The sequence below is a fragment of the Arvicanthis niloticus genome, chromosome 7, assembly GCF_011762505.2.
Source record: "Arvicanthis niloticus isolate mArvNil1 chromosome 7, mArvNil1.pat.X, whole genome shotgun sequence".
Lineage (NCBI taxonomy): Eukaryota > Metazoa > Chordata > Mammalia > Rodentia > Muridae > Arvicanthis > Arvicanthis niloticus.
In genome coordinates, this window is record NC_047664.1 from 22,829,703 (window position 1) to 22,842,974 (window position 13,272).

The 13,272-nt window shown below is 48.8% G+C and overlaps 1 long non-coding RNA gene across 2 annotated transcripts in view; it reads left to right on the plus strand.

Annotated features, from left to right (window-relative positions):
- Positions 1 to 8,289: 8,289 nt before the first annotated feature.
- The window catches only part of LOC143443049 (uncharacterized), a 16,800-nt gene continuing 11,817 nt past the window's right edge, over positions 8,290 to 13,272 (plus strand). The window contains exon 1 of one of the 2 annotated variants that reach the window (XR_013111747.1): positions 8,290 to 8,396. This is a non-coding gene — a long non-coding RNA (uncharacterized LOC143443049). Of the gene's footprint in view, positions 8,397 to 9,442; positions 9,687 to 13,272 lie in introns of those variants that run through there. The other variant, XR_013111748.1, reaches the window with a different exon arrangement.

Consider the following 13,272-nt stretch of genomic DNA (forward strand, 5'->3'; position numbering starts at 1 on the left):
GTCACGTGGTACATCTATTTCTAGCCTTTGGAGGACCCTCCATAGTGATTTCCACAGTGGTTGCACCAGTTTGCACTCCCCCTCCCAACAGGGCGTGAGGATGGCTCATTTCCTATATCCTCGCCAGATTTATCAGTGCTTGCTTTCATTTATTTTATTAATTAATTAATTAATTAATTGCTTTCTTAATCTCAGCTACCCTGACTGGAGTAAGATGAAATCTCAAAGTAGTTCATTTGTATTTGCTTTCTCTAATGGCTAAGAATGGTGAAGCCTTAAAAAATATTGCCCAGCCATTTGTATATCCTCTGAGAGCTCTCTGTACAGTCCCACAGCCTGCTTTTTTGTTTATTCTTTGTATATACATTAGTTGTATAGCTTGCAAAGATTGTTTTTCGGTTTTTTCAGGCTGCCTCTTCAGCCGATTGGAATTTTCCTTGAGAATAGAGAAACTTGTAAGTTTCAAGAGGTCCCATTATTTTGTTGGTAGTTTAGTTTTTTTGGATGATCCATGTCCTGTTCAGAGAATCCTTGCCTGAACCTGTTCATGTGTGGTCCCTACTCTTTCCTCTACAAGTTTCAGTGCTTCAGGTCTAAAATTGAGACCTTTGATCCATTTAAAATTGATAAAAAATCACCAAAGTGCAGGGTGAGAGACAAGAGTCAAGTTTCATTCACCTCTGTGTTAATTATCTAGGGTTTTCAGCACTATTTGTTACTAATACTTTCTTTTCTCTCATGTGTATTTTTTGTCCTCTGACAAAAATCAGGTAGCTATTAGTATGTAGACTTATATCCGTGTCGTTGATTCTATTGATTCCATTGGCTGAGAAACGTTACTAGGGTTGTTAGGTGCATGCATGTGTGTATGTGCACACGTGCGTGCATGTGCGTCTGTGCGCGTGTGGATGCATACATGAGTGTACGTGAACGTATGTGCACATGCGTACACAAGTGTCTCGTGAACACGTTTGTGCAGGTGCAAACCAGCATGTTTGCCCGGGCACAAGTGTGCATGCACATGTGTCTGTGTGCATGCATGTGGGAGTGTGCATGTGTCTCCATGCGCACATGTCTGTATGCAAGTGAATGTGTGTGGACCTGCGTGCCAGTTTGCCCATGCCCTGTGTGCATGTTTGTGCACGCGTGTGTGCGTGGCATGTGTGTGGTTAGTGTGGTAGTAAGTGTCATCTTTGAGCTTCAAGGAATAGGGAGGGATGTGGCTGTTGTTTGTTCATGCCAGTGCAGCAGGAGAAGTTTCTAGAGGCCCATGCCAGTGCAGCAGGAGAAGTTTCTAGAGGCCCATGCCAGTGCAGCAGGAGAGGTTTCTAGAGGCCCGTGGGTGGTTGCATTCTTTAAAAGCTTTATTTATTTATATAGGTGTGTGTATGTCATAGGCAGTTGTGAACGTGGGTTCTCTGGAAGAGCAGCAAGTGCTCTTAACTGCTGAGCCACCTCTCCAGGCCCAAGAGAAAATGCAAGGGGTGTAGGGAACTACACCCCTTGGGCAAAGAATCTTTGGCTTTCACTATCTTCTCAGAAGAGTGCGACTTAAGAATGTTAAGACCCACTGGTGTGGAATCTTACGACAGGGACATTTGGCTGTGTGCTGTCCCTCCTTGGCTTACAAGAGTGTGCAGGACAGGTTGTGTGTAGAAGGTTGCTGTCTCGCCTGGCCTCGCTGCCTTTGGCATTGCAGGTCTCTGCTGCTGCTAAGAGGAGGTGACTGGGGAAGGGACTCAGGGAGTTGGAGTTGGGGTGGGGGTGGCAGGTGATTGAAAGAGTGTGCATATCTGAGAATCTGCTTACATCCCAGGTGTCAGATGTTTGTACCAACTGCCCAGGGCGGTGGTGCAGCCTGTAATCCAGGAACTTTGGAGCAGAGTGGGTGGTCCTTGTGGAACTGGAAGGTAAGCCTCATTAAGTGGGAACACTAACAATGCAAAGGCAGTCCTCCAGTTTCCCAGGTGGCTCTGCTCTCACTTGCAATGGATAAAAGTGACCCAGTCTGAAGAGCCATGTGGCTGGCCTGGTAACAGACTTGCAGCCAGAGGCACCGTTATTGGCAGCTTTTTCTCTCAGCTGGGGCTGTAGGTGGTCACTGTGGCCCCTCCCAGAATTATAAAAAATATATCCAGAACCTGACTTCTCCTCAGAGAATGGGCTGGGGATGTGTGTGCAGGCTACCTAGCTGTTTCTTTGAACATCCTGGGTTCAGTGTAATGGGTGTTGTCTGAGGGTCTGACTTGCCTGAACAAGGCTCTTCATGGAACGTCTTTCAGAGCTAAGTACATGTTTGCTTTGACAGAATCACAATGCTCTTTCCGCCTGAGGACAGTTCATCCTATACCACACGATTACTCTTCAAGTAGATGGCGCCTCCTCCTGTCACTGCTGAAGGAGGAGTCACACCGCGGGCTCAGTCCCTGGTCAGCTTCATGCATATTACATTTAGGCGTCTGCAGTGCGTGCACGATCCACACTGGAGGGATATTTATTTCCAGAGCCGCCACATGCTCCCCGAGGCAGCCCCCACACAGATTTTAATTGCTAAACCGACTTATTCTGACTCAGTGTCTGTTTAGTAAAATGTCTGGAGATACAAAAGGGGGGAGAGAGGGGAGCTGGGCCAGATGCTGTCTATGACTAACAGGACGTCCACCAGAGGGGGCTGAGCAGCTCGCTGGCATGTCATAGGTGGGTGGGTTTCTCAGAGCTCTTAGCGGGGCTCCATTGTGCTAAAACTGTAGTTGTGAATAAGCAATTGCATTAGAGCCTCCAGGCTGAGCTGAGTCACTGCTGGTGACTGTTCCTGAGGAATGGCTCCAGGTCACAGGCTGCTCCAGCTTGTGGAGGCCAGGAAGCCAGCAGGGATCTCCTGAGTGTGCCGCTGACTGAGTGATGGGCCCTCACCCCTCATTTCCTCATCTTTGTGGTGCCAGCCAGGGGTCTCTGAGAAAAGGCGGAGGTAGGGACTGTGCACAGTGGTTTCAGGGTGAGACTCAGATTGGATACTGCTTAGAACCCTCACCTTTTCTTTATTTTTCTTTTTGTCTCTCCCTTCTTTCTTTTTTGAGGGGAACAGAGGGACATACATACACACACTCTGGGGGGGGGGGAGGGAGAGGATTGGTTCACCATGTAGCACAGGTTAGCGTGGGATTTATGATCCTCCTGTTCCAGTTTTCTGGGATTACAGTCATGCACCATTCCTGACCCAAGCCCTCAGCATTCTTATTTATGGATTTTGAGTCACCTTCCAAGGGCATCATGGGCACCTGTGCAGGCCTCTGTGCAGGCCTCTGCCTCTGGCACTGGCACCTGTGCAGGCTTCCTTGCCTCTAGCAGGAGGGAGCCCACAGGATTGCTGAGCTGAGGCCCAAGTGCTCAGCTGCTTGTTGCAGCATGGGTCATGTAAAATGTTGTCGCTGCCCACCTCCCTGATGGTGCTGTCTTGAGTCTTTGTGACACAGCCTTTGTGTCACAGGATTGCTTCTAAGAGCTCCAGTAACAAGGAAGGGAGTGTAGAGGTAAACAGGTGAGATTTTTTTTTCCATTAATAATTGAATTGAATTCACTCATATTTTGAAAGAACGGGGAAGCAGGTTCAGAGGGCACAGGTTTTGGTGGCATAAAACTTTTTGAGAATGAGAATAGGGAAATCTCAGAGTGCAGGGTCTGAAGCCATGGGAGGAGATTGAAGACATTGTAAACACCATAATCCAGCTAAAGCCAGCTGGGGCGATATTGTCACCATTCCTCCCCCTTACAGACTTGTTAATGGCTGCAGACACATTTGTCATAGCTCACAGGACTTACTGTTATTAAATGGGTAGAATCTGAGATGCTAGTTAAAAATCCCACAATGCAGAAACCAGGGAAGAGCCGTGCAGCCCTAACATTGACAGGGCCACTGTGGTCAACAGGGCTACAAAGCATAGCATTCGTGCACACATGTTCTCTTCCTTCTGCAGCCTGCCTTTGACATTACCTGTGTGATCCCCACCAGCCCGGCTGAGAGCATTGTGTGTGCCAGGCACAGTGTCTCACAGTGTAATCCTTCTAACTGCAATGGCTATTCTTGGATGTCATCTTGATTACATCTGGAATTAACTAAAGCCCGAGTGGTTGGGTACACTTGAGAGGGATTTTGTTTGTTTGTTTTTGTTTTTCAAGACCTGGTTTCTCTGTGTAGTCTTGGCTGTTCTGGAACGCACTCTGTAGACCAGCTGGCCTAGAACTCAGAGATCTGCCCGCCTCTGCCTCCTGAGTGCTGGGATTAAAGACATGAGCTACCACTGCCTGGCAGGTTTTTTTTTTTTTTTTAAATTAAAATAATTGAAGTAGGAAGACCCACTTTTGATCCAGATCTTTTGAGAAGGGACTATCTGGATGACACCTTCTGGTGACAACCTATATGAAGGACATGAAGAAGGAACCTTCTCTTTGCCGGCTTGTGTTTGTTCTCTCTGGCAAGTCCATTCCTTCACTAGTGTTAGAGCCGGCCTACTTCAGGATTCTGGTGTATACTGAAGACCAGATGAGGGACAACCAGCCTTGTGGACCAAACAACTACTGGATTCATGACCTTCTGTTGGTAAACAGCTATTGTTGGGCTAGCTGGACATCAGCCTGTGAGCCATTCCAAGAAATCTTTTTACTTATATAGATCCATTCCTTATCTTCTGTTTCTCTAGAGAACCCTGACTACTCTTTATTGTGCATTGGGCAATAGAGATTACAGACCAAGAAACATCTGTTCACAGAAGGAACTCTGGCTTAGGAGAGATAGAAAAGCCAGGAGGGATAAGTCTACCTAAGGCATGTGTCTCGAAGGCTGTCTGTGCATACCCAAGGCCACCCTAGGCTGTCAGAGCATGTGTCTGCAAGTCTACTCCCTGTGATGGGATTCAGGCTCTTCCTCTGCTGATGGAGCTATAGCCTAAGTGTCTCTTTTCTGTCACACATTTCCTGGCTGGGCATGGAAAGTGTTCAAGAAATTGACAGGGGTTTGTGGCCTGGGTAACAAGCCCCAGGTTAAGTAAGTCATGTGTGTTCTATTATTCTATAAATAATAATATAATTAAAATATAGGCATTGAGGGGCTAGAGCTATGGCTCACTAGTTACAAGTGCTCACTGCTCTTGCAGAAGAATGGGTTCAGTTCTCAGCAGCCACACAAGGTAGCTCACAAGTGCTTTAAACTCCAGCTCTGAGGGAGTCAAATGCAGTGTCAGGGCACCTGCCCTCACTTGCAAGTGTGTATGTGTGCGCATGCACACACACACATACGTTGACACTTGCACACACACATGCACATGCACACATTCATGTGCACACACACAGATGCATGCCTGCACACACAGAGACATACACACACTCACACATACACACAGATACATATTCACACATATACACACACTCACATGCACATATACACACAGACATATACCTGCACACACACACAGACATACACACATACTCATGCACACATTCTCACACACAGAGACATACACACACTCACACATACTTATACACAGATACATATTCACACATACACAGATACTCACATGCACATATACACACACAGACATATACCTGCACACACACACAGACATACAGACACACACTCATGCGCACACACTCACACACAGATATACATTCACATACACACACATACACACACACACACACACACAGATGCACACATACTTATGTAATTAAAAGCACAGGATAAAGATTCAGGGGCCAATTTTAGGTCTCCTCTTCCTCCCGCCCCAAGCTCCAGCCAGTGTTGAATCAGCCCCCAGCCTGAAGTGACTCAGTGGGGACTCGTCAGTTGGTGACACAGGTTGTTGGATTCCCCAGGATCCACGAGGATGGACTCCAGCAAGTTGTCCTCTGACTTCCACAGCAGAGCCTTGGCACATACATGTGCATGCACTCCCCCCCCCCAGGAATGTAAAATATATAATAAAAAGAACTATTTTCACTAGGCATGGTGGCACATCCTAGAATACAGGTCATCTTTGGTTACATATCCAGCTCAAAGCTAGCCTGGGCTACATGAGGTCATGTTTTGAACAACAGAAAAGCCAGCTAGCCATAGCACTAACAGCAAAACTCCCAAAGAAAACCTTATACAGATGAGAACCATAATTTCTATATTCTAATATTTGAGAAATAATTTAAAATGTTTCACTTACATACCAACCATCTATTAGTTCTCCTACAGAATTATTCTGTTATTTTTCTCATACTCTTTAGAATAAATGAGGCCAATAAACACACGTACATACAGGTGGGCCTTGTATTGCATGTTTGTTATTGTAGGGCTTAGAGGGTAGAGGCAGGAGGATCAGGGGTTCCAGGCTCTGATACATAATGAGTTCGAGGTCAACCTGAGCTATTTAAGACTCTGTCTCAAGAACTAAAATCAAGGGCTGAAGAGATGGCTCAGTGGTTAAGGACACTGACATTTTCTGGAGGACCCAGGTTCTAATTCTAGCACCCCCATGGCAGCTCATAACTGTAACTCCAAGATCTGACATTCTCACATAGACATACATAGAGGGGAAACATCAATACACATAAAATAAAGGTAAATAAAAAATTTAAAAAGATATAAAACTAAAAATAAACCAAGCATTACTACAACCACCAACGCTCCACCCTTTCCCAACAGAAAACCAAGACAGCAAAGATCTGAAAGTCTTTTCGTGTTTTCCAAATTTCTTTATTTTAATGCACTGCAGCCTCGAATTTGATTTTTTTTAATGTATTTTACGTATATGAGTATTAGTACACTGCAGCTATCTTCAGACACACCAGAAGCGGGCATCAGATCCCATTACAGATGGTTGTAAGCCACCATGTGGTTGCTGGGAATTGAACTCTGGAAGAGCAGTCAGTGCTCTTAACCACTGAGCCATCTCTCCAGCTCCATTTTCCAAATTTCTATTGTGTTAAAACAAGTTGTCAAAAATCCCAGGGTTCTCCAGAATTTTCGTTCACTAGAGTTCTGCAAATTCTGGGTTATTAGTTTGGCGGCCAGCTCCACAAGCAGAGGCACGAACAGGCGCGCTGGCTCCCTCTCGTGGACAGCAGGGAGAAGACACGGGAGGAAAAGGGTGTAGAATCCAGAAGCAAGCAGTATTTCACCGAAATAGACCCAAGCAGTGTGGTCTGTAAACGAGTCTGAGGAAGTGTTGCATTTTGCCGGATAAGGTAAAAAGGATTGCCCACTGGAGGGTGGTCGTAAGACTTATAAACAACAGAATGTGCAGGCCGTGGGCCAACAAGCAACAGCCGCTTGTTCAGCTCAACCTCAGTAAATGTTCCTGTGAGGGGAAATTCCAAAACCCAAACACCATAGGGATTTTTCTTCCCCCCCACCCCTGTCGCCTCACAATTGGGAGATGTAAAGGGCACAGGTAGAGTTCCCCCGACCGGGGATTCCCAGTATTGCCTGACCCCACCTTAGAATCCTGGGGCTGCCTGGGCAGGGGCATGAGACCCCGTGTATCTCTGGCTCATTTCCTGTCAGGTGTTTCTCTTAAGCCATCCACCAGCCCCAGAGGGTTTCCAGGCATCTCTGCCAAATCGAAGTGACTGTGTGCTCAGGGAGATTGGTTGCGGCCTCAGGCTTTTTTCCCTCAAAAGCTTGAGGCCCGCGGAGTTGTTGTGCTTTGCAGGACTGATAATGACGTCACCAGTGAGGTGCAGCGTGGGTTTCTTCTTCTTCTTCTTCTTCTTCTTCTTCTTCTTCTTCTTCTTCTTCTTCTTCTTCTTCTTCTTCTTCTTCTTCTTTTTCCTCCTCCTCCTCCTCCTCCTCCTCCTCCTCCTCCTCCTCCTCCTCCTCCTCCTCCTCCTCCTCCTCCTCCTCCTCCTCCTTTTGCTTGCTCATCCATCGGACATCCTCTTTTGTAGTCTCTAGGTTGTTTTTGTTTTAGTTTTCTTTTCAATACCTGGTCTCTTGTAGTCCAGGATGGGTAGGTAGTTGAAGATGACCTTGACCTGATCTTCCTGCAGGTGTTTGTGCTCCTTTGTTTTGATGGTAAAGAGGCAGAAACATTCCTAAGTACTAGGACAGCTCATGATAGTGGCAGTCATGAGTCCCCCGAGATCCAACTGCCTCCTGTCTTAATGTGTGGGGGGTCACTTTCTCCAGAAAGGCCCCCTTGAGTCCCCCAGGCACAATGAGGTAACTCCGCCAGGATTCTAACGCTCTATGGGAGATGAGGCATTCTGGAGGAAGTGACCATGTGAGCATGCACACACTCTGGTTAGCTGTGGGCGGGGGCGAACCCTGCCTGTGTGCTACAGCTTGGAAGATGAGCTGTCCTTCCCCGGCTCACTGCTCTTACGGGGACCTGTGCCTACCTGCTCTGCTTTGGGTATGTCAGCCCAGAATGCCTTCTTCCAGAGGCTGTAGGGGGCCTTCCCCAGCTTCTCCCTGCTCAAATGCTACTGCAGTGCCGGCCTGCAAGCCTCCAGGCAGAGGAGGGTGCTCCTTTGGGGTGGGTGGATGCCAGTGTTGGATCATGCGCGCACAGGCCGAGAGGCACATGAATGTAGGAGAGAAGGTGACTGAAAAGGAGGTGTTTAGCTGATAAACTCCGTGGGCAGGGGAATGGGGGCGGGGCAAAGAGGTCAGATGACCCTCAGGCAGTTTTGAGCAGGTGGAGGGAGTGGCCCCGCTGGGGACTTTGAAAAGCTGATACCTGGAGGTCAACTCAGAAGCCTCTGGCCTGCAGCCACCTGAAGTCACTTTTTATTTTACCATTTCTTTGGCTCACTTGAACTCCGGCCTCTAGGCAGCAGCTGTGTCTTCAATACGCTGCTTGACCCTAGGGCTTCTGGGAAAGCTTCCCTTGTGATGAAATTCTGGGCTGAGTTTCAAGAATGAGAAAGGACGTTCCAGGGAAACAGCACAGTACTTAGATGTGGGCAGGAAGGACCCTGCCTGTGTGCTACTCCTCGGAGGGCATTCAGCCCCTCTTGGATGTGAGGTCTGCAGAGCAGCAAGCGAGCCGGTGCATCCCAGCCGGGCTCTGCATCTGTCTGCCCACAGTGTCAATGAACCTCGGGAGTTGAGGGTTGGCACCTGTAGTGAGACCAGTGCGGAGGAAGGACAACAGTCACAAAAGTCAAGTGGTCATCAAAGAGACCCGGAGTGTCCAGAGCCCTGCAGCTCCTAACATTATAAGGGTTATCCTGTGCCAGCAATTTTAGTGTATAGTGAGGCAGGCCTCCGGGTGTCAGTGGGGGCAGGAGAGAGTGAGAGATCAAAAGCAGGAAGCAGAGAGCAAAGACAACCAAGACGAGATCAACCCCCAACGGACAGGCTAAAAGGAAACAAAACAAAGCAAAAATAACAGAAACAAAACAAACAAAAACCGGGTGGAGAGAGGAGAGACTGCTTCACGGGGGAGAGGCAGAAGGGGCCGATTGATCGTTGTCAGTTCTCTGATGTGTTTAATGGAGTTATGAAGGATATGTTTAAAGAAAGCAAATGATACAGTAAGCACAGTGCCGTGGATGAAAACCAAACTTTAGAGCAAAGCAGGAAGTCAGGAAGAGGGCCAACCGGGAGTCACAGAGAGCCACCGCCCACTACTCTAGGGACAGAGGGGACATGGTGCGACAAGGCAGGTGGGCTCCCTGTACATCTGCTGGAACTCGAGGTGAGCAGGGATGGTGAAAATAAGGAAAGAGAGAGGGAGGCCCCACCAGGTCATGATGCCAGTGACGGAGAAGTTGGCTAGGTGGTACAGGTCTGGGTGAGGCCAGGAGCATGGGGAGTGGGGGTGGTTTGGTGCGGGTGGTAGAAAGCCCTGGTGGGAGGGAACTGTGAGCCCGAGGCTTCACTTGTCCTTCTCCATATATGGGAGTCTGGGGATGCCGGTCAGTGTGAAGTTCAAAAGGAACTTTGGCTACGGAGCTGTCAGGGGTCAGACAGTGCTGAGAAAGGAAGATTGATGTCCTTGGAGCAGTAACCGGGAACAGGAAGCACATCGCTGCTATTTCCTGCCCTGGGCCCCAGGACTGTGGGAGAGTGAGCAGCCTCCCCCTTGGGAAACAGAGGGTGGGTGTGAGAGGGAGCTTGTCTTCATGGGAACAAGGTCTTCAGAATGTTCTGGGTGGAGAAAGGACGAGACAGTGGGATGATAGGTGTGGCTTGGGGTGGTTGGGGATGCTGGGGGTGGGGGGATGGCTGGAGGTGTGAGGAGTACATGGGGGGTTGGGGGAGCTGCTGGGGTGGGGGATCATCTGAGACTTGGGGGAGTAGTTGAGGGGTGGGGAGAGATGCTGGGGGGGGCGGTGCATAAAAGAGATGGGCGAGAGAATGAGTGGAGGAACCTGGCTGGCAGGACTGACATTCATGTTCCTGGCTTCACCGGCTTGAGTTGTGTTGGTAATCTGGTTGAATTCCCAGCTAAGTCTAGGCAGGGTCTGAGGAGATAAACTGGCCAGGTATCATAATGACAAACCCAAGTCTGTGGGTCATTATAGCTTCTCCCTGGAAGTACTTAAGTCCCTTCCAGAAGAGATTCTTCTGGCTTGCTCTTGAACACCCAGCCCCACCTGAAGCCATTGCTAACAAGTTGCGAGGGAAGCTGGAATGACAGCATTTAGAGAGCCAGGAGTATCTCAAGCCAGAAGGCAGCAAGAGTGAACTCCATTGGATGTCATGTGGGTGTGTTCATGTGTGTGTTCCTGTGCTCGTGTGTACGTGTGTGATGTTCTTGTGTGTATGTGTGTGATGTTCTTGTGTGTGTCCACGTACGTGTACATGGAGGCTAGAGGGCATCCTCAAGTGATATTTACCTCATTTTTGAGACGGGGAGGGGGGTGTTGTTCTCATGGCACCTGGAACTCAGGGCGTTGGCTAAGATGGCTGGACGTCTCTGCTTCCCCAGCGCTGGGATTACAGGCTTATGCTGCCTCTCCATGAAGGTGCTACGGATGAAACTCAGGTCCACTTGATGTTTTTCTCAGATATTTGATGAAAGTTTCACAAATAAACCTATTGATCCCCCCTACAGTGGAAACATTGACTTCCGGTGCTGTCCTTATGGTCTAGTGTACTTTATCGGCCATCTACAGGCTCACTGGGGCCTTGCCTTGGTTTATCTGGCAGGAGGCCGATGTGTCAATGCTCTGGTGGAAACCTTGGGTATTAAGCCCAGGCTGCCTTTCCGGTGCTAGCTCCTTCCCTGGCTAGCAGGCCAGAGGGACACTTGCCCCTAGGGAGGTGTTCTTTGGTTCTACCAAAGCCAGGTGTCTTTGGTGCTGGTCTGGACACTTTACTCCAGACATGGTGTGCAACAGAGACTTTCTTAGCCCTGATTTCTGACTTGAACAAAAATCCCTGGTGATTTGTGGCTCAGCCCCAGCAAACTCTTTGTGCCTCAGAATGGGGAGAAGGGAGGTTTAGGGACTGTAGGTAGGTGCTCTTCCTCAAGGGTAGGTGTGGGGGCTCTTCCTCCCAGGGCTGCTTTCCCACTGGGCTTGCTGATGCTCACACCAGTCAGAACTCAGCAAGTCCTTGTTGCCTCATTTTCAACAAAAATGGCAACCAAGATGTGGCGGGGAGCCATGAGAGGCCTGGAGATAGCGCTGGCTCTGGTGCCGTGGTTGGTAGGACAGCAGACTTTCATAGAGCAGGGCCTCTGGGGTTAGTGGCCAGGGACAGAGAGGAGCTTCAGGCTTCAAGCTTTAGTTCTAGAGGCTTCTTCTCAGGTGGTGGCCAGAGGGTAGGAATGTAGTTCATGCTGGTGTGCCAGGGCGAGCAGACCTCTGAGACAGCACTGCAGCTCCACAGGCAGCCGGGATCCCAGCAGTCAGGAGGCTGAGGAGGAGGACGGTGAGCTCAAGTTCCACTTGGGCTACATCATGAGAGCCTGCAAAGTAGAGGGCAGGAGGGGAGGGCAAACGGGGAGGGGAGGGGAAGGGAGAGAAAAGGAAGGAGAGAGAAAGAAAGAGAGCAAGAGCAACAGACAGACAGACAGACAGACAGACAGACACACACACACACACACACACACACACACACACGTTGCAATATCTACCAGTACAATGCAGCTTTACCCCTTTCTCTCAAGCCTTCTTTTGCATCTCAAATGCCTTCTCAAGAAATAGGTCCCAACAACCACATGAATGCCTGGTTGTGAGCCACATAGAAGACGTGGAATTAAAACTGAGTATCAGCTTTTGGGGAGGGGTGCGAGCCCCACACTGATGCACTTGTGGCTTCGGGGGTTCTTTTGTGAGGCTCCTCCTGGACCGCCTTTCTTAAGTCCTTCATTGTGTTCCCTCAGGAAAGGTTGTGCTGGGACCCGATGCCCGATGCCCGATGCCCGAGAGCTGTGTTTGGAGCCAGGGCTAGCTCAGGTGGAGAGGGCTCGAAGCCCTAACCCAATGCCACAGGCTTTCATATCAGAAGAGGTCAGGACAGGGACACTCGGCAGACCTGTGAGGATGAGGCCATCTGCAGGACAGGGACAGTCCTCAGCCAACTCCACGTGTCACACCTTCATCGTGAGCTTCAAGGTCCCGATTGTGAAAAAACAAGCAATTCCCATAAGCTAAGCACAGCGGTCTGATTTCATGTTGTTATGGCAACTCCAGAAAACGAGGATTTGCCTTCTGTTTTGTGTCACTTGCTTCCTTTAGGTCTCAGAGAATTTGAGGACTATTTAAAAATACACCTTAATTTATTAAATTTAGAAATCATACTTATTTGTGTGTGTGTGTGCCTGTGTGGGCACTGTATGCTACATAGTACACACGTGAAAATCAGAGGACAACCTGATGGAATCAGTTCTCAGTTTCTACCACATGAGTTCCTAGGATGGAATTCAGGTCCTCAGGATTTTTGGCAATTTCCTTTACCAGCAGAGCTATCTCACCGTCCCTGTGTGTGTGTGCGTGCATGTGGATGTGTACATTTGTGTGTGTGTGTGCATGCATGCTCAAACATGTGCACATGTTGTGTGTGCATGTGTGCAGATGTGCAAGGATACACAGGCAAAAGTGTGCACTTGTGAGTGCACACATGTGCATCTGTATGTCTCCATGCATTGCACACTTGAGTGTGCACATGCTTGTATGGGGAGTGTGTGCTCCCATGAGCCTGCATGTACATGAGTGTGTGCCTGTGTGTGCTCCTGCATTTGTGTGTGCATCACATGAATATACATGCATATGTGACACCCTTGTGAGTGTGTACATGTGTGTCTGCATGCATGCATGTGTACACATGTGTGT